Below are 19,480 nucleotides of genomic sequence, written 5' to 3'. Positions count from 1 at the left end.
CACAAAATCCCTAGGAATAGGAAGTGGATTAGATTTAAATGTGCTAGTCATATTCTTCATGATGCTCTCTTTATGTTTCAATTATTTTCTTTTATGTGAGCATCATTGAAATCATCATGCCTAGCTAAAAGGCATTAAAGAAAAGCTCTTGTTGGGAGACAACCCAATATTTACCCTTACTGTTTTTGTGTGTTTACATGATTAAGCTACTGTAGAAATCATGTTTTAAGCTTTTGTTTCAATAAAGTTCCAAGTAAGACCTTATGGAAGACTTGGGTGAAACTTAATGTGATCTTGCTGTAAAAAACAGAAACTTTGCGCTCACGGGAATAGATGCCATTTTTTACTGGAGAGTGCTTTTATGTTGATTCTTTTTGCAGATGATTAATAGACAAATTTCTCACGTGCAACAATTTATTTCATAATTTTTGGAGTATCAGAATTATGGTTGCTGTTCAGATCATTACAGACTGTGCTGTTTCTGACAGATTCTGTTTTCATTGCATAGTTTGCTTGTTTTCTAGTTTCTATGTCTTATATTTCTCAATATAAATTGTAGAAATGATAAGGTACAGTAGGCATTGTGTGAGAACAACTATGTACCTTGTCTTTGACAGTACCAAAGTGAATGGTTTGCACTTTATCATACTAACCTATCTCACGAAGTTCCGTTAGGTTTTGTGTGATTGAAGTTTTCAAGCTTTGGGTGAGATATCGATATGAGGAGAATAAGGAGTGGAAAGACCCTAAGCTTGGGGATTCCCAAGGGCACCCCAAGGTAATATTCAAGGAAGACTCAAGCGCCTAAGCTTGGGGATGCCCCGGAAGGCATCCCCTCTTTCGTCTTCAAAACTATCGGTATATCTTACTCGGAGCAATATTTTTATTCGTCACATGATATGTGTTTTGCTTGGAGCGTATTTTCATTTTACTTGATGTTTGAATAAAATCATTGGATCTGAAATCTTGAATGAAATAGAATCCTCCCATGGCTAGTTAATTATTTGCCTACTCAATGTTCTTCACTTATATCTTTTTGTAGTAGTTTGTCATTTACTCACGTGCTTCACGTATATCCTATGAATCAATGGTTGAATGAATTGAATATCATAAATCTGAATTTATATATGTTTCATATGCTTATAACATGGGGAGTAATGACTTCACACATAATAAGTATAGGTAGTAAACTTATTGAAGGTTAGCAAACTCAGAATTGGTCACTTGAACAATTCATGAAAGAATATTGAAGGAAGAGAGATTTCACATATAAATATACTATCTTGGACATCTTTTGTAATTGTGAGCACTCATTAAAATTTGACATGCTAAAAGGTTGATGTTGGACAAGGAAGACAACGTAATGGGTTATGTTTTCTTATATCCAAAATAAAGTATACTGTCATGGATCATCCAACATGCTGAGCTTGCCTTTCCCCTTTATGCTAGCCAAATTCTTTGCACCAAGTAGAGATACTACTTGTGCTTCCAAATATCCCTTAAACTAGTTTTGCCATGAGAGTCCACCATACCTACCTATGGATTGAGTAAGATATCCTTTAAGTAAGTTCTCATCGGTGCATGCAATAAAAATTGCTCTCTAAATATGTATGATCTATTAGTGCGAAGAAAATAATTTTTATACGAACTTGTGATAGGGAAGAAATAAAAGCGACGGACTGCATAATAAAGGTCTCTATCACAAGAGGCAATATAAAGTGACGTTCTTTTGCATCCAACCTTAAAAGCACATGACATCCTCTGCTTCCCTCTACGAAGGGCCTATCTTTTACTTTTATCTTCTACCTTATGCAAGAGTCATGGTGATCTTCACCTTATCTTTTTACATTTTATCCTTTGGCAAGCACATTGTGTTGGAAAGATCCTGATATATATATCCAATTGGATGTAAGTTATCATGAACTATTATTGTTGACATTACCCTTGAGGTAAAAGGTTGGGTGGCGAATCTATAAGCCCCTATCTTTCTCTGTGTCCGATTAAAACTTTGAACCCATAAATATCACGTGAGTGTTAGCAATTACGAAAGATTAAATGATAGTTGAGTATGTGGAGTTTGCTAAATCAAAGCTCTGACATAGACCCTTCCGGAAAATAAGATGAATTGCAATTGTTTGATGACTGAGAATATAGTTTGTTAGTTTCAAGAAAGTTTATGATCTATACTTTAACATGTGAATAGCTTGTTACTTGATCATGAAAAGTTTTATGAGATGAGCTACAGTTATGTCATATAATGATGCTAGAAAAGGTGATTGAAATTACCATTGATCAAACTTGTGCACTTCCTAGCATTCACATTTCATAAATTATTTCTTTTATCATTTACCTACTCGAGGACGAGCAGGAATTAAGCTTGGGGAAGCTGATACGTCTCCGACGTATCTATAATTTATGAAGTATTCATCCCATGTTTACAATAGTTTTATATGATTTTGGTATGATTTGATTAGAACTAACCCGGACTGACGCTGTTTTCAGCAGAACTACCGTGGTGTTGTTTTTGTGCAGAAATAAAAGTTCTCGGAATGCGATGAAAATCAACGGAGAATTTTTCTGGAAGATATGAAAAATACTGGAACAAAAATCTACCGGAGGGGAGTCACGGGGGCCCCGCGAGGGTGGGGGGCGCGCCCACCCCCCTAGGGCACCCCCTGCCTCGTGGACTCCCCGAAGGCCCCCTAACGTTAAATCAACTCCAACTCCTCCTATAAATACAGAAACCTTCGCGAAATCACCTAGATCGGAAGTTCCGCCGCCGCAAGCCTCTGTAGCCACGAGAAACCAATCTAGGCCCTCTCTGGCACCCTGCCGGAGAGGGCCATCATCACCGGAGGCCATGGAGGAGGATCCCGGAGGGGCCATCATCGCCATGAAGGCCAAGGACCAGAGGGGGGACCTCTCCCCATCCAGGTGGGAGGCCATGGAGGAAGAAGCACGAGGGGCAGGACCTCTCCTCCTCTCTCTCGGTGGCGCTGGAGTGCCATCGGGAGGGGAATCATCGCCGGGGTGATCGTCTTCATCAACATCACCATCATCATCATCACCCTCATCTCTTTTACGCGCTCCACTCTCCCGCACCCCGCTGTAATCCCTACTTGAACATGGTGCTTTATCCCACATATTATGATCCAAATGGAACATGCAGTAGATCAATTCCAACGAGGTCATGCTCCTCTTTAACGAACAACGTCAAAGTATTCGTCCCCCCAGACTCTCTGCAGGTTTTCATGTACCAATCATGGAATATTCGCATCATCGTTGTTAGAGATTTTTCATCTTTGACGAGAGGCTTCCCGTACTCGTATCTTTGTTGGTCCACCTCCAAGAAATCATAATGTACATCGTCGGGCAAATAATCTCCAAGATTGCTATAACCGGGCACCATCCTCGGATCATTAGCGACGATGTCGCTAGACACCTTGAGCGGGGGGGCACGATTGGTCCGCTTGTTCGCCGAGCTGGGCAATTTGTTTCCCAGCTCGTCGTTCTGCTAACCTTTGATCACTGATAGTACTTCCCGACCGCTTCGCTTCGAGAAATGACTTTTCAATAATGCGGTCATAGTTGGCTTTCGGCGGAGACTTTGGTGGTTTCTTCAGGGCAGCCAGAGTGCGCTTCGCTTTCACCGGATCTATCTTCTCCTCCGGAGGTGGATGTTTCTTTGCTTTCACCCCTTCAAAGAAGTTCGTCACTTCGGCTCGCACGATATTCGCGTTTTCCTCCACGGTCCTCTCGTATGGTAACTTTGGCGGAGTCTTAAGAGAAGGACCATATCTGTATTGCCTCCCGCCTCTGGCTGTACTGCTAGACGCCGGAGTAGACGGAGCGGCTGCGGCTGTCTTCTTTCGTGCTTGCTTACGAGGCGGAGGAGAAGGACTACGACGCGCCGGAGCAGCCGGGGCGGCGGCGGTCTCTTCCGCCCTTGCTGGCGAGGCGGAGAAGGAGGAGGCTGGCTGCTCGGGCGCGCCGACGTAGGCGGAGAAGGAGGCGGTGTGCCGCCACGCGCCGGAGAAGGATGCTGAGTGCCTTGATCACTCGCCGGAGGAGGAGGCGGAGGAGGAGGCGGACTGCCCTGACTTGCCGGAGGAGGAGGAGGAGGAGGAGGCGGAGGAGTCCAGTTCGGAAGGTTGATGAGCTCCGTCCGCCATAGGCATGGAGTCTTCAGACAAGAACCCAGCCGAGTCTTCCCGTCACCCGTAGGGTGGTCAAGCGTGAGGTCCTCAAATCCTTCTGTGATTTCATCCACCATCACCCTAGCATATCCTTCTGGAATCGGCCGGCAGTGAAAAGTTGCGCCAGGTTCAGGAGGTGCAACAGAGCCAACAGCAGCCTTGACTTTCAAATTCATCCACTGCGTCATAAGGTGGAAGTGCTGAGACTCCGTGATAGCATCCATGGGGTAGCTAGCCGGAGCCGTGAAGACAGGCTCCTGAAGCAGCTCCGTGGAAGCCACACTGCTTCTCCGCTGAGATGGCGGGGTAGCTTCGGGTGTAGCTTCGGCAGGTCGCGTGCTGCGAACTGTGTCTCGTTCCTCTAGTGCTTGTACCCTTGCGTGCAGCGCCTGTACTTGGGTCAACTCCTTTTTCTTCTTCCTCTCCCGGCGTTTGTAACCGCTTGCGTCGGGAAATCCAGCCTTCCACGAAAGGGAGCCTGACGTACCTCGTGTCCGTCCGGGGTGCTCAGGATTCCCGAGGGCCTCTGTGAGCTCGTCGTTCTCTCTGTCCGGAACGAACGTCCCTTGCTGCGCTTTCTTGATATACTCCTGAAGCTTCTCGATGGGTGTGTTCATCTGCTCGTTGGTCCAAACGCACTTCCCTGTTACAGGGTCCAATTTTCCCCCAACCCCGAAGAACCAAGTCCTGCAACGGTCTGGACAGCGTCGCGTCTCTGGTTCGATCCCTTTATCAATGAGGTCATTCTCAGCCTTGTCCCACAACGGCCGGGCTTTCAGGTAGCCACCTGACCCCGTGCGATGGTGATGCTTCTTCTTTGCAGCATTTTTCTTGTTTGTCGCTGACATCTTCACTGCTCTCTCAGATTTCTTTTTGGTGACAAATGCGGACCACTGATCTTTGATCTTCTCAAACCGGCCGATGAATTCTGGAGTCTTGTCTTGGTCGACAAACGATGATTTCAGCTCATTCTTCCACCTCCTGAATAGCTCAGCCATCTTCTTAAGAGCATAAGCCTTGATCATTGGCTTTTAACTGGATTCTCTGGATCCTCCTCTGGCGGGAAGGTGAAATTTTCCTGCAGCGCGGTCCAAAGATCAGCTTTCTGCCTATCGCTGACATAAGACAACTGAGAGTCTTTGCCCTTAGGCCTCAACCATTGCTCGATGCTGATCGGGATCATGTCCCTAACTAGAACCCCGCACTGAGCATTAAATTTTTGCTTGGTCCGGAGGGGTTCAATCGGCTGGCCAGCGCGATCAATTTCGATGATCATGTACCTTTCATCCGCGTGCAACTTTCTCTTCGGGCCTCGTCTCGTTACCGAAGTGTTGCTCGATCCGGAGGGCTAGAAAATAAGAAAAAGAAGAGAGTTAATATGTGTACATACCAAAAACAATTAATGCATCAATTAGCTATAGTGAGCACAGGCTTAATTAATTAATATATATACCTGGCCGGACTCCGTTCGGTCACCGGAGCCATCATCACGGTGTCCTTCCTCCTCCATTCGGTCACCGGAGCCGTCATCACGGTGTCCTTCCTCCTCCATTGTTTGATCATCGTCGTAGCCTGCTTCTTCATCCTGTCTTTCCAGACCATCGGTGCATGTGTCGTTGAGAAACGACAAGACGGCATCACTTCCGTGTGCGATTATCTCCCCCAACACCGCTTCTTTTGCTTCGTCTCAGGGGTGCGGATCCATAGTTTCTGCAAATATTTACAACATGGCAATTATTATTCAAACATGACAGATGGATATATTAGTGGCAAACGTAGAACTAGCTAGCTAAGCACAATAAGGAATCATATTAGTGGCCTGGCCTCGACGCTTCTCTAGGGTTTGGGGTGGCCTCGGCAACGCTTCAAGGGTTTGGGGTGGCCTCAACAACGCTTCAAGGGTTCGGGGTGGCCTCGACGACAACGCTCTTTTAACTTAGTAAATTTGGGTGGCCTCAAGAGAGTTTGTCGATCGGGTAGGGGCGCGGCGGGAGGGTGTAGGAGACCGACATCGTTTTTTTCTAGGGTTTGGGTGTCCTCGAGAGTTTTGGTCGAGCGAGAGGGCCGGGGGGGGGGGGGGGGGGGTGCTCCCGACGTTCCCCCTCACTTTAACAAAGAACTACCTTAAAAAAAGACTTGCTTCGACGCGGGTGCTCGATCGGTGCGACGTGGACTCGGTGGAAACACTTTATGAAAATGCGGTGGTGGCCGGGCCGGGCGGTTTTCTTTTCCTTCTTCATTTTGTCCTTTGTTTTTTCTTATATGTTTGTTTTCGTTTTCATTCTACATTTTCGTACATATGAAAAAAATAAAGTTTCTATACAAAAGTGCACAATTTTTATGAACAAATTACAATATCTAAATTAACTATACATGTAAATAAATATAATTACACATCTGAAATTTTCCTAATCTAAAAACTAAACTAAACATAAACTAAAATAATATAACTACACATCCATCCATACATACATACACATACATATACATCTACATTATATATGAACAAAAAAATACTAATTTTATGAACATAAAAAGGTCTATGAACAAAAAAAACATCACATCAATATTTTCATCCATCCATATATACATACATACATCCATATATATATATATACATCTACGTTATATATGAACAAAAAAAACATAAACTTTACTAATAAAAAAACGACAGTGGGCTGGGGCGGCGGCAGCTCACAGCGTGGGTGGCGAAGTCGACGACGATGGAGGGGGCGGGGCAGGGTGCGGGCTCTGGGGCAGGGGCGACGACGACGATAGGGGCGGGCCGGGGCAGGGCGACGACGACGATGGGGGCGGGCCGGGGCAGGGGGCGTGCGCGACGGAGACGGTGGGGGCGGGCCGGGGCAGGGGCGCGGGCGACGGCGGGGGCGGGCCGGGGCAGGGGCAGCCTGGCGGCGTCGATGTGCTCGGCGTCGTCGGGGGTAACTGGTGTGATGAACTCTGCAAACTTTCGAAGTGCCACTTATATACCAAGAGCATTGGTCCCGGTTCGTGGCACCAACCGGGACCAATGCCCCCCTTTAGTCCCGGTTGGTGCCACCAACCGGGACCAAAGATCAGTTTTCGGCAGCCGAAAGGGCGGGAAGCCGCAGCGAAAGGGGGGCATTGGTCCCGGTTGGTTCCACGAACCGGTACCAATGCAACCCTTTAGTCCCGGTTGGTGCCACCAACCGGGACCAAAGGCCTTGTGCTGCCCCGTATCAAAAGTTTAGTACCACCTCGCTAGCTGAGAGAGCTCGAGGGTGGTTTATAAGCGCTGTTGCGCCCACCCTCTCGAGCTCCTCTCGATTGCAGGCTTTCGGGCCTAACCGTACGCTGTATGCCTGTGGGCGTACTGGGCCTCCTGCGGGCCTGAATCCTGGCCCATGTTTGGGTTTCTAGTCGTATTCAGGCCGTGTGGGCCCAGTAGGTGGCACTTTTTTTTAGTTTTTTAGTTTTCTTTGTTGCTTTATTTATTTTATTTTGTTTCTACTTACAACAAAATACTTATTGGTGCTATTTTTATTTATTTTATTAAAGTTTATTTTTAATAATTTTTCTTTTAGGTCACAAAAATTATAAACTTTCTATTACTGCCATTAGTTTTCAAATTTGAATAGTTAAAATTTGAATTCTTTGAAATTTGTGTGAATCACTAGTTTGTGATTAACTTTACTATAAAAATAGATTTTGGAGTGATTCTTTTTCCTGCTATTTAATATTACTGTGTTTTATGATTCTATTCAAAAACAGATTTTGTTACAAAGGGATTTCATTTTTTTGAACTTATTTGAACTCCATAGTTTTTCTGTGTTCAAAATGCACCATTCAAAGCCACATCATCAATTTTCAACCCTTTCTGACTTCATTTGTTATTTTTCGTGCATTTACTGATTTTTTTCAGCTATAAGACCCTCAAATTGAAAAGCACTACAAATGAACTCTGAAACGGTTGAAAGTTGGCATGGTATCATCATTTCACCCACATAGCATGTGCAAGAAAGTAGAGAGGCTTACGGCAAAAACTGGATGCACTTCGTGTACAAAACGGACAATCTCTTTCGAAGTATCAGGGTTTCATACGGAAACTCGTCTATTACAAAGGGATTTCATTTTTTGAACTTATTTGAAATCCATAGTTTTTCTGTGTTCAAAACACACCATTCAAAGCCACATCATCAATTTTCAACCCTTTCTGACTCCATTTGTTATTTTTCGTGCATTTACTGATTTTTTCCAGCTATAAGACCTTGAAATTGAAAAGCACTACAAATGAACTCTGAAAAATGTTGAAAGTTGGCATGGTATCATCATTTCACCCACATAGCATGTGCAAGAAAGTATAGAGGCTTACGGCAAAAACTGAATGCACTCCGTGTACAAAACGGACAATCTCTTTCGAAGTATCAGGGTTTCATACGGAAACTCGTCTGTTACAAAGGGATTTCAGTTTTTTGAACTTATTTGAACTCCATAGTTTTTCTGTGTTCAAAATGCACCATTCAAAGCCACATCATCAATTTTCTACCCTTTCTGACTTCATTTGTTATTTTTCGTGCATTTACTTATTTTTCAGCTGTAAGACCCTGAAATTGAAAAGCACTACAAAAGAACTCTGAAAAGGTTGAAAGTTGGCATGGTATCATCATTGCACCCACATAGCATGTGCAAGAAAGTAGAGAGGTTTACGGCAAAAACTGGATGCACTTCATGTACAAAACGGACAATCTCTTTCGAAGTATCAGGGTTTCATACGGAAACTCGTCTGTTACAAAGGGATTTCATTTTTTTGAACTTATTTGAACTCCATAGTTTTTCTGTGTTCAAAACGCACCATTCAAAGCCATATCATCAATTTCTACCCTTTCTGACTTCATTTGTTATCTTTCGTGCATTTACTGATTTTTTTCAGCTATAAGACCCTGAAATTGAAAAACACTACAAATGAACTCTTAAAAGGGTGAAAGTTGGCATGGTATCATCATTTCACCCATATAGCATGTGCAAGAAAGTAGGGAGGCTTACGGCAAAAACTGGATGCACTTCGTGTACAAAACGGACAATCTCTTTCGAAGTATCAGGGTTTCATACGGAAACTCGTCTGTTACAAAGGGATTTCATTTTTTTGAACTTATTTGAACTCCATAGTTTTTCTGTGTTCAAAATGCACCATTCAAAGCCACATCATCAATTTTCAACCCTTTCTGACTTCATTTATTATTTTTCATGCATTTACTGATTTTTTCCAGCTATAAGACCCTGAAATTGAAAAGCACTACAAATGAACATGGATAGGTAAGTGACCAAATTAATAGTAGTTCATCATCACATTAAAACCAAAGTACATACATAGTTCAAATAGAACAACATATAGCTCTCCAGAGCATCTAGTTAAACCATACATTGAAACTATGTAAAACCTTTCAATGCAACAACAAATGCGATCATAATCACAACTAAGGTAACAATTGATCCAACGGCATAATGATACCAAGCCTCGGTATGAATGGCATATTTTCTAATCGTTCTAATCTTCAACCGCATTGCATCCATATTGATCTTGTGATCATCGACGGCATCCGCAACATGTAACTCCAATATCATCTTCTCCTCCTCAATTTTTTTTATTTTTTCCTTCAAGTAATTGTTTTCTTCTTTAACTAAATTTAACCTCTCGACAATAGGGTGGTTGGAATTTCCGGTTCAACCACCTCGTATTAATAAAATCTATGTCACGTTGGTCGGCATAATTGTCATAAACAATAAATGAACCAAATAGTTATAAAAAGATAATATATACCACATCCGAATCATAGACAGGACGAGGGCCGACGGGGGCGGATACCAGAACCATCGCACTATATAATAACAAGGAATAATAAAATTAAGAAAATTAGACAAGTATCTATCTCAAGTAAGAATTTTTTCTTTCAGAAATAAGATAAGAACAAGAGGCTCACCACGGTGGTGCCGGCGACGAGATCGGCGCGGGCGATCGACGACGGTGAAGACGGGGACGGGACGTGACGGGCCACTAAACCTAGAAAAATCTCGGGGAAAATGGAGCTCGGAGGTCGAGTTTCGAGAGAAGAAATATTAACTAGTGTGGCTCGGACATTTCATCGAACACCTCATGTGCATAGGAGGTGAGCTAGAGCACCCAAATGCCCTCCCCTCGCCGGCCAGCAAAAAACAGAGCAGTGTGGAGTGCTCTGCTCGCCGGCGATGGACTATATATAGGCAACTCATTTGTCCCGGTTCGTGGCTGGAACCGGGACTAATGGATGTGGGCGAGGAGCGAGGCCCATTGGTTCCGGTTCGTGCCTAGAACCGGGACAAATGGGTCCATACGAACCGGGACCAAAGCCCACGAGGCCCCAGCCGACCACCTGGGCTCACGGACCGGGACGAATGCCCCCATTGGTCCTGGTTCGTATAAGAATTGGGACTAATGGACTGGCCAGGCCCGAACGAAAGCCCCTTTTTCTACTAGTGATTGAAGGTAGCACAGCGCTGGATTTCTCAAGCCGTCCACAGCGCAGGATTGGACATCGTACAATGATCGTACTCATTCCATGCTTTTCTCCCGCTTTCAAGCTATAATATGCATGCCTTTTAGGATAAATAACTGAATTTTCCCTACCTTTGGATCAGAAATGAACCGCTGGATGTCTTCCTCCCGTGTTTCTTGGCCGATGCAATGATCAGATGAATGTGTTTGAACCGCAGCCCTCTCTCACTCTCGGCTAGAGGTAGAAGAATACACAAGACACAAAAAATTCCGGGCCGGCGCACGAACGCCACCGTGGGCGCACGCCCGCCCTAATCTTCTTTATCTTTTGAATGGCTACATGGCTGGCTCTGAATACCAATTGTTGGAACCGGCTAGCCCTAGCTCACCCTCGGCTCATCCTCTCTCTGGCACATACACAGGAAGAAGACAACATTGATTTCCGGCGACGAACGCCCCGGCGCTCACAATGCCATTTTTCTTTATAGCTGGACTAACCACCACGGGCTACAACCTTGGACGCACAACGCACGCGCTCTCATAACAAACTCAACCAGGAGGGATTTTATACTTGGCCGATGCATGCATGCACATCGCTGCCCACCTCCCCGATCTACGCACTATCCATCCGCTCAGCCCGGCCTCCACGACGCGCTCTATGCGTACGACCCGGCTGGCTATGAACGGAACGCTGCGGCCGTTTTGCTACTACTGCCAGCCTAACTACGACGGCTACGAGCACTTACACGCACGCCACACACACATACGCACACACGTATACTTTGCCATGGCTTCTGCTGTCCAGCACGTCCCGCGCGCATCCGACGCGCCCGACGAGCCCGACACCACCAGTGCATCCCGCACGTCCCGCGCATATCCGACGCGCCCGACGAGCCCGACACCACTAGTGCATCCCGCACGTCCCGCATGAATCCGTCGCGCCTGACGAGCCCGACCACACACGCCTACACCACGGTCCCGCCGCGCCCGACACGCCCGGCGCACGCCCATACACGCGCCCGACGCGTCCGACACTGGCGCCGCGGCTTATTCCAGCCAACAGATCGAATGGACCCAACGATCTCTCTCAACCAATGGGATTTCTTGGCCATACCTCGCCTCTGGCGAGCTTTTTCCCAAGCCCTCACCGACGATGCCTCGGTTGTCCGCGTCATCCCCATCCCCGTTGGGCCTCTGTTATACCTCGGACTCAACACCGCATGCGATGCCACGACCAACCGCATCGTCCCAGCTTCAATTCGCTCCTGTCTTGGCCTTGCTGTGATTCGCCGCGCCGCATCCGTCTTCGGTCTCGTGCTACTCCCCTCTTGCTTATGTCTCTCATGATGTTTCCTCTATTTGAAATCGACTGATCACAATTTTTTTCTATTGCCTGTGGAATAGTAGTACGGATAAGTTAAAAGGTGAAATAATTTCATTTCAACGTGTGTAAAGGCCCATGCATAAAGTCAATGTCACACAAGTATTTGAGTGAGCTTCTCTTGCTTGACTGTATAGAAGTTCAACGTGAGACACATTTTTTATTCGAATATTCACCTGGGGGAGAGGTTCCCCACATGGATTTTCACTGAAAGGGGCCCAAAGACGGATGCATTACAAAGAAGAGGACCAAGGAAATCAACAGAAGGTTGGTCGAGAGAGCAGAGAGGGCAACTAGAGGAGGGAGCCTATGAGCGAGCCAATTCTTCCATGCGTCCCCAGCAGGTCCATGGATCTACGCAGCTTTGGAGAGCACATATGGGGTTGCTCTAAGCTCTAAATCGAACTTTCTACGTACATTGATCCCGAACTTCTCAGACATGTCCAACGACCCCGGATTAGGCCCATCAGGGAACACCCAGTCAAAATGGTGTAGAAGGTTTGCTAATGCGATCTCCACGGTTGATGTGCCGAACAACATTCCAGGACATTGCCGTCTCCCAGCCCCGAAAGGTGTGAACTCAAAATGTGTCCCCTTGTGATCTATGTTGCTCTCTTTGAACCTCTCTGGCTTAAATGCTTCAGGGGCATCCCAATATCTGCAATCCCGACAAATCGCGAATATATTAACTTGTACATTGGTGCCCTCAGGAATTTTATATCCCATGATTTCGCAGTCTTCTCTTGCCCTTCGGGGGAGTAGAGGAGCGGGGGGATGCAACCTCAAGACCTCCTTGATCACCATTCTCATGTAGTGGAGGTCATGAAGGTCATTGTTATTTATGACAGATTGTTGCCCACCTACCACTTGTCGAACCTCTAGTTGTACCTTTCTCATATTTTCGGGATTTTTCAAGAGCTCTGACATAGCCCACTCCAATGTTATTCCAGAGGTCTCGGTGCCACCCGCGAACAAGTCCTACGAACAATTGTTCTAGGTTATACTCACGTACATATTTAGCTTCAATAATGAAAAAATATAGATAAAACGTATATTTCCAACAAAGTGAGGAGAGGACATGGCAAACAATACTCACAAATATAATGACGCCTATTGCCTCTAAAGTTAGTGGATATGGCAAGGAGTCCTCCTTGTGCAGCCTGAGCAGCACGTCCAGCAAGTCCTCCTCGTCGTTGGAGCTGACTGCAGCGCGCATCTCCTTGCGTTGCTCAATGATGTTGGAGATGATGCACTGGATTCGTCCATAGCTCCTCCTCATCCGTCGCTCCCCGGAGCTCAGCAGCCGCACCAGCCGCGACGACGGGAATAGGTCTACGAGCGAGAAGCCTCCCACCAATGCAGTGACTTTTTCCAATTCCCGGAGGTACTCACCTTGCTGTGCGCACTTGCCTCCGAACACCGCCCGCGCAATGACATCGTTCATGAGTGCCGACAACTTCTCCGTGAGGTTGATAGTTGTGCCAATCGAGGTGGTGATGGAACTAAGGAGGGACCTCCTCGGACCTGATGCCTTCCATACGCTTCACCTGTGTTAGAAACATATTGTCCACTTCTATCTATCAACACTCATGCTTTATCGCAAACTAGTTAGGTGCTGGCATTTCCCCCCAAAAAGATGGTGTATGCAAATTAATAACCTGCTTCGCGCTCAGGAGCTCCATGGTGCAGACCTTGCGCGCCTGGTGCCAGCGGTCGCTATAGGGGGCAAAGATGATGCCTATGCCGCTGCCATAACCTATGACGTCCAGTGTCACACCGCGCGGTCGCGAGGCGAACATGAGGTCCTTGCTCTTCATCACCACCTCCGCCATCTCCGCGCTCGAGACCACCACGGTGGGGACCTCGCCGAGTCTGAGGAACATCAGTGGGCCATGCCGGCGAGATAGCTCCGCCATGATGCGGTGCGGGAGGACGCCGAATACGTGGTGGAGGCTGCCGATGATCGGTAGGGTCCATGGCCCGGGAGGCCGCAAATGCTTGTTGGGCTTGGGATGAAAAAACCAAAGGAGGAGTACTAGGGCTAGGGAAACGAAAGAAATGCTTGAAATTGTTACCTCCATGTCATGCAGCTGGGAGCTAGCTAGTAACCAGCCGCAAGTTTAGTACTAATCAGTCAGTTGACATTCAGTTTATACACGGATCATCCGTATTTATGGATCAGATATGCAGCACAGGACATGGGATTGGTTGGGATCTGGAAATCAAACTTACCTACTACACGTGAGGAGATGTATGCAAAACAACGGTGTATTTGGTTTAGGTACGAACTTTCATGAAAAATTCCATTCCATTCACTAAACAGTACAGTGTGTGGTTGAATGATACAACTTCCATTATTCCAAATGCAGTGGTTGAGGATAGCTTTATGGCAATTTTTTGTTAATCAAAAGGACAAAGTGCCGAGCACGAGGAAATAAATGCCTTAGAAAAATAACAGAGGCAAATTCGTTGCCTTTTCTTAATTGCTAGCTGGATGCCGGATGAGATCGCATCGATCGGCACAATTTAATATTCAAAACATTTGATTTATTAAGAGAGATGAGCACATGATGTGCACTGGTGCACTAAAAGCATGATCTGCACATCTATTCCGCCCTTTTGTATACTTTATTTATTTTTCCATATCTTCTCTTGTTATTTTATTTCATCCTTTAGCTTTTAAATATTTTGGGTTTTAGTTATCAGCTTGTTCGCTATTCACTGTTTTGTTATATTTCATTTTTTACTTCAACTAGCAGGGTGGCCCTCGTGCGAGGGCAGCATATTTAGTGTGTCAAAACTGTTTAAATAATAAACCAAGTTTTTTATACTATGCTACTACAAATGATATATTTTTATATACACCACAAATGTTATGATAAAGTTATATACATGAAAGAGGATATTTTGCATGAAAATGTAAGCCGAATTCCAATGAAAGATATTAGTCTTGTAAAAATATATTTGCCATTGGTGGATCACAACATAAGGTTCGATGAAGTGCTTATTCTGTAGGAATTGCGTGATTTAAAGAGCACGCAAGGCTACAGGCTTCCTAGGAAGACCATAAAACAGTTTGTGATCAGGAAGAAAATAAAGTAATGGAATTGTTTCTTCCAGTTCAATTAAGATCTTCGCGTACTTGAACGCGAGTCTGTAGCCTCTTCGAAGCAGAAAAGTTCACTCTTATAGAAATTTGAAGACTCGAAAGATCCTCAAAGGCAAAGCATAGAATGAGCTTGAGGTTTCTTGCTTTATCCTGAAAGAAAATGGTGTCGTTCACATACTGTAGAATGGATAAACTATCTACTACTAAATGATGAATTACACCACTAATTTGTCCAGTCACTTCAGCGTGTTCAACAAGTATAGCGAGCATAACCGCTATGATGTTGAACTGGAGTATACCGGTGAGGTCTAGATGCTGGCAAGTTGTGTATTAGTTACCAGCCAAGATCTGAAGGAAGACTGTTCTTTCACCGATCAATTGGTTCCGTTATTCTGCTAGGCACCCGTACATGCAACTTTGAGCTGGTTGGGTCACTTCCAAGTACCAGCAACATGTCACATGTAGATAGTCGTATACAATATGGAGGAAACACCATGTCTCGATGCTTCTATACCGTGTCTCATACAGCACGAGTAAAAAATGGTAGTACATTGGTTGTTTTTCGTAAAAGAAATACAAATTTGACGCATGCATGCCTTTATTATTCAACTATAATGTGGTTATGGGCAGTGTAAAACTGTCCTAGTGGTCGGCAAGTACATTTACATACAACGAGAGTCTATTACATTTCTTGCTTCTTCAACTTAACAATGAGCCCATTTTTCATCTCCAGTATAATGGACGGCTTAGGCTGGATGCTTTGCCCTTCCACCACCTTCACATCGAAGTTCCACACAGCTGTAGCAATGACAGTCTTCATTTGCATAAGTGCAATGTCCTTCCCGAGGCACATCCTCGGGCCAGCATTGAAGGCCAAGAACTTGTGAGATGGTATGTACCTCAGGTTGTTGTCATCATCTGAGAGCCACCTATGTGGGTTATAGTCGAAGCAGTCTTTACCCCACACACCCTCCATTCTCCCCATGGAGTGGACGGAAACAAAAATGGTGTCACCGGCATGATGTCATCTACGGCCACCTTCTTGAGCAAGACAGGCGCCGGTGGGTACATCCTAAGAGTCTCATACAAAGTGGCTGTCAAATATACTAGAGATTTGGTCTCGTCTGGCTCAAAGATCACTGGGGTAGATGCCCCTAATGCTACTTTGCGTGATGCAATGGGTGAAAGTTCGTTGCGGATGATTGACACGATGTCAGGGTTTTGGGCGAGGTCGCAGAAGATCCATGTTAGGGTTGTTGCAATTGTGTCCCTCGCAGCAAGCATGTAGCTAATGATAATCGCACGGAGCAAGTCAGCATTGGCGTAGTCTGGGTCTTCGAGGAAGGAAGAAATAATATCCACACTCTCTTGTTCCTTGCCATGTCCAAAACGACATGTGGTGATCTTCCTCTTTTGCATCATCTCCCCGATGATCTCTCGCAGCACCATGCGTGCCGTGTCGAGCTTTCTCTCAGAGCCGATGTTTAGCCACCTCATCAACTTCTAGCAATAAGCTGGCATCATGAGCCTAAAAAAGCCCACCTCCATCACCGTGTCCAGGGCAACCGCTGCGTCCATGGGCGGCATGTCTAAGGATAGGAGGCCAGGATCCACACCGAAGAGAGGCATAGCAGCCAGGTCAAACATAAGCCTCGACATCAATTCATGCATGTCGAATGAAGTGTCAGTGATCGCCATCCGAGTGAACAATGGGAGGAGGTTGTTCTCCACCTTGCCATAGAGGTAGACCGCCATACTGGAAATGATCCTCGGGCTGCTGAGGATGCTCTTGGCTTTGGCGCGTTGTTGGCGGCACGACTCACCGTCGATGGTGAAGAGGCTGCCACCCATGATGTTGAAGATATCAGCGAATTCCGTGCCCTTGGGGAAGTTGGCGTGGTTCGTCGTCAAGATGTGCCGGGCGTTCGGAGGGTTGCATGTGATGAAGAAGCGCATCCCGGTCCCAGGTGGTCCATGCACCCTGAAGTTGTGGCCTGATCTGGCGAGGACCAGGGTGTAATAGTCATACAAGTTGTGGCGGTTGGCTATGAAGGAAGGGAACATGTGCAGCATTGGCCAGTTTGTGGGAAGCACTGGTGGGTTCTTTGATCTACAACTAGCCCTGAGATACAAGCAAATTGGAACAAGCAGAATGATCAATGTGGAGATGAACATAATTGGCATTGTTATCAGTAGTGTGCGATAATGCTATTAGTTAGATTTATTCTTCAATTAGCATGGCTATGGCTTCATATATAGACGCCTTCCCTCTCCACCATAGTGATACTACCTCAGTGCATTGGTAGTATACTTGCTAGTATTCTCAGTTAGCGTCAACATAACTCCAATCCATTGGGCTCAAAAGCAGGTGACAGTTGGCAGATTTGGCGATAAGTATGTGAAGTGCAGTACTTGATAACTTTCATTCCAAATTGGATCACTCCTTACATAGCTCATCGGGCTATACTTGAGTCTGGCAGTACTTGATAAGTGTCAACATAACTACATAACTACACTTCATTGGGCTCAAAAGCAGGTGGCAATTGGCAGATTTGGGGATAAATTTTAAAGTGCAGGTCCAGCTCACTTTATTAGCCTCAGTCGCCGCACAACAGTCTTGATCAAGTACACTCTTTGATCCCATCGCCGATAAAAGTACTCTTGACCGATCGCCACAATATATGAACATGCAGGGTCATCGTCTTGCGAGGAGGATTCATAGCAACAGTACCGTGTGGCTGGCTGGCTCATGTAATTTGCAGTACACGTACGTACGGCAGGAGATGGAAGAGACCGGTGATCAGCGATCGATCAGTAATTGTTCAGCACGTCGCATGCATACGTAGGTGTGTGTATATGCTTTGGATTTCAGACCGCCTATTTCTTCTTCTAGAACACACATTAGCAGCAGCGTTTAGCAACTGCAGAAGCAAACGCACTTCTAAGTAGGATCAAAACAAGTAGCCTTCTCACTGCTTAATTACTTAATTCTACGTCTCTCGTAGCCAATGTGTCATTCTGCTTCTTCGTCTTCTACCTTGGCATGGGCAGCGAGCATATATATCACATATATACCATGATAACCATTCAGATTTAAATTGGGATGGTTATAATATATATGATGGCGCTTTGCGAAGAATCTTGTCAAGAATATATAACACAGGCCGGCCATCGGTCGAACTAGAGATGGAATTTCACGTTCATGCTATGCGACATCCTATACAGTGGCTCAGTGGCGGAGCCACGAAACCTGAATGGACAGGGCCAAGAGCTGCTAAACTAGCTTTTTTTATTGCGTTGGAATATGGGGTTCTTTATTCAACAAAAGCACACCTAGCACAGTCCGCCATGAGGCTACTAACCAGGAAGGTAGGTACATCGTTGGTCCACGCCTCGGTCACTTGCAGCGAACATGCTCGCTTAGCGCAAGGATGAGCAGGCAAATTAGACAGTCTAGAAGTATGTTGAATAATAAAAGAACTAAAACTAGCAGATAAATCCCCAATTTCCAAAAGAATCGGTGCCACAACCGAGCGGGAGTTGTGGAGAGTCTTCCAGAGGTCCACAACCTCCTTGCGGTCCATCTCCATCACGACCTTGTTCAGACCTCGAAGCTTTCCATAGAGAACTCCATCACGCAAAGAAAGCGCTTCGGCAATCAGAGGATCTGTAACTCCATCGTGAGGCTTACACCATGCTCCTAAAAAGCCAGTGGCTGAACAGGCAACCCCACCCCCCCCCCCCCCCCCTTGCTCCCGGATACTGTCAATACCCGCATCCGTATTAATCTTAACACTGTCATCGTCTGGGGGGAGCCAACCAAAGCCAGGAAGAGCTAGCGCAAGATCCTTAGGTAATTCCAGGACCGCCAATGTCTCTCGAATAATCCGTAGCGAGTTTGCCTGATCCAAGCGTTCTTCATCATGTGTCCACTGGTTCCTTGAGTGCCAAATAGACCACATAACTGACACAATCTTCGCCCGGTCTCCAGTCGGAATGATTGGGTAGCTAATAATGTATCGCGCCCAAGTGGTTGGATGAAGGCGAGGTAGTTTGAAGTCGAACCACTTCTCAGCTTCGCCCCAAAAGCTCCTGCCATGAGAACAGTGTATGAGTGCATGCATCAAGTCCTCCTCGTCTGCCAAACAGAGTTTGCATCGACTATAGCTTGGGGAGAGAGCCAGACCAACGGAATACAAAGCTAATACACTGTTTTAGCAGAAATACTCAGTGTCCTAGTGGAAATGTTTGCATGTTGGCCAGGGCCCAGGCCCTGGCTGGCA

At 45.9% G+C, this 19,480-nt stretch overlaps 2 pseudogenes; both read right to left on the bottom strand.

The window, feature by feature from the left end:
- Positions 1-12,045: 12,045 nt before the first annotated feature.
- On the bottom strand, positions 12,046-14,245 carry LOC141041470 (desmethyl-deoxy-podophyllotoxin synthase-like; annotated as a pseudogene).
- Positions 14,246-15,879: 1,634 nt separating this feature from the next.
- Positions 15,880-17,422, bottom strand: LOC141041899 (noroxomaritidine synthase 2-like; annotated as a pseudogene).
- Positions 17,423-19,480: the final 2,058 nt, after the last annotated feature.

The sequence above is a fragment of the Aegilops tauschii genome, chromosome 2 (genome assembly GCF_002575655.3).
Source record: "Aegilops tauschii subsp. strangulata cultivar AL8/78 chromosome 2, Aet v6.0, whole genome shotgun sequence".
Lineage (NCBI taxonomy): Eukaryota > Viridiplantae > Streptophyta > Magnoliopsida > Poales > Poaceae > Aegilops > Aegilops tauschii.
This window is presented reverse-complemented; position numbering and strand designations above follow the sequence as displayed.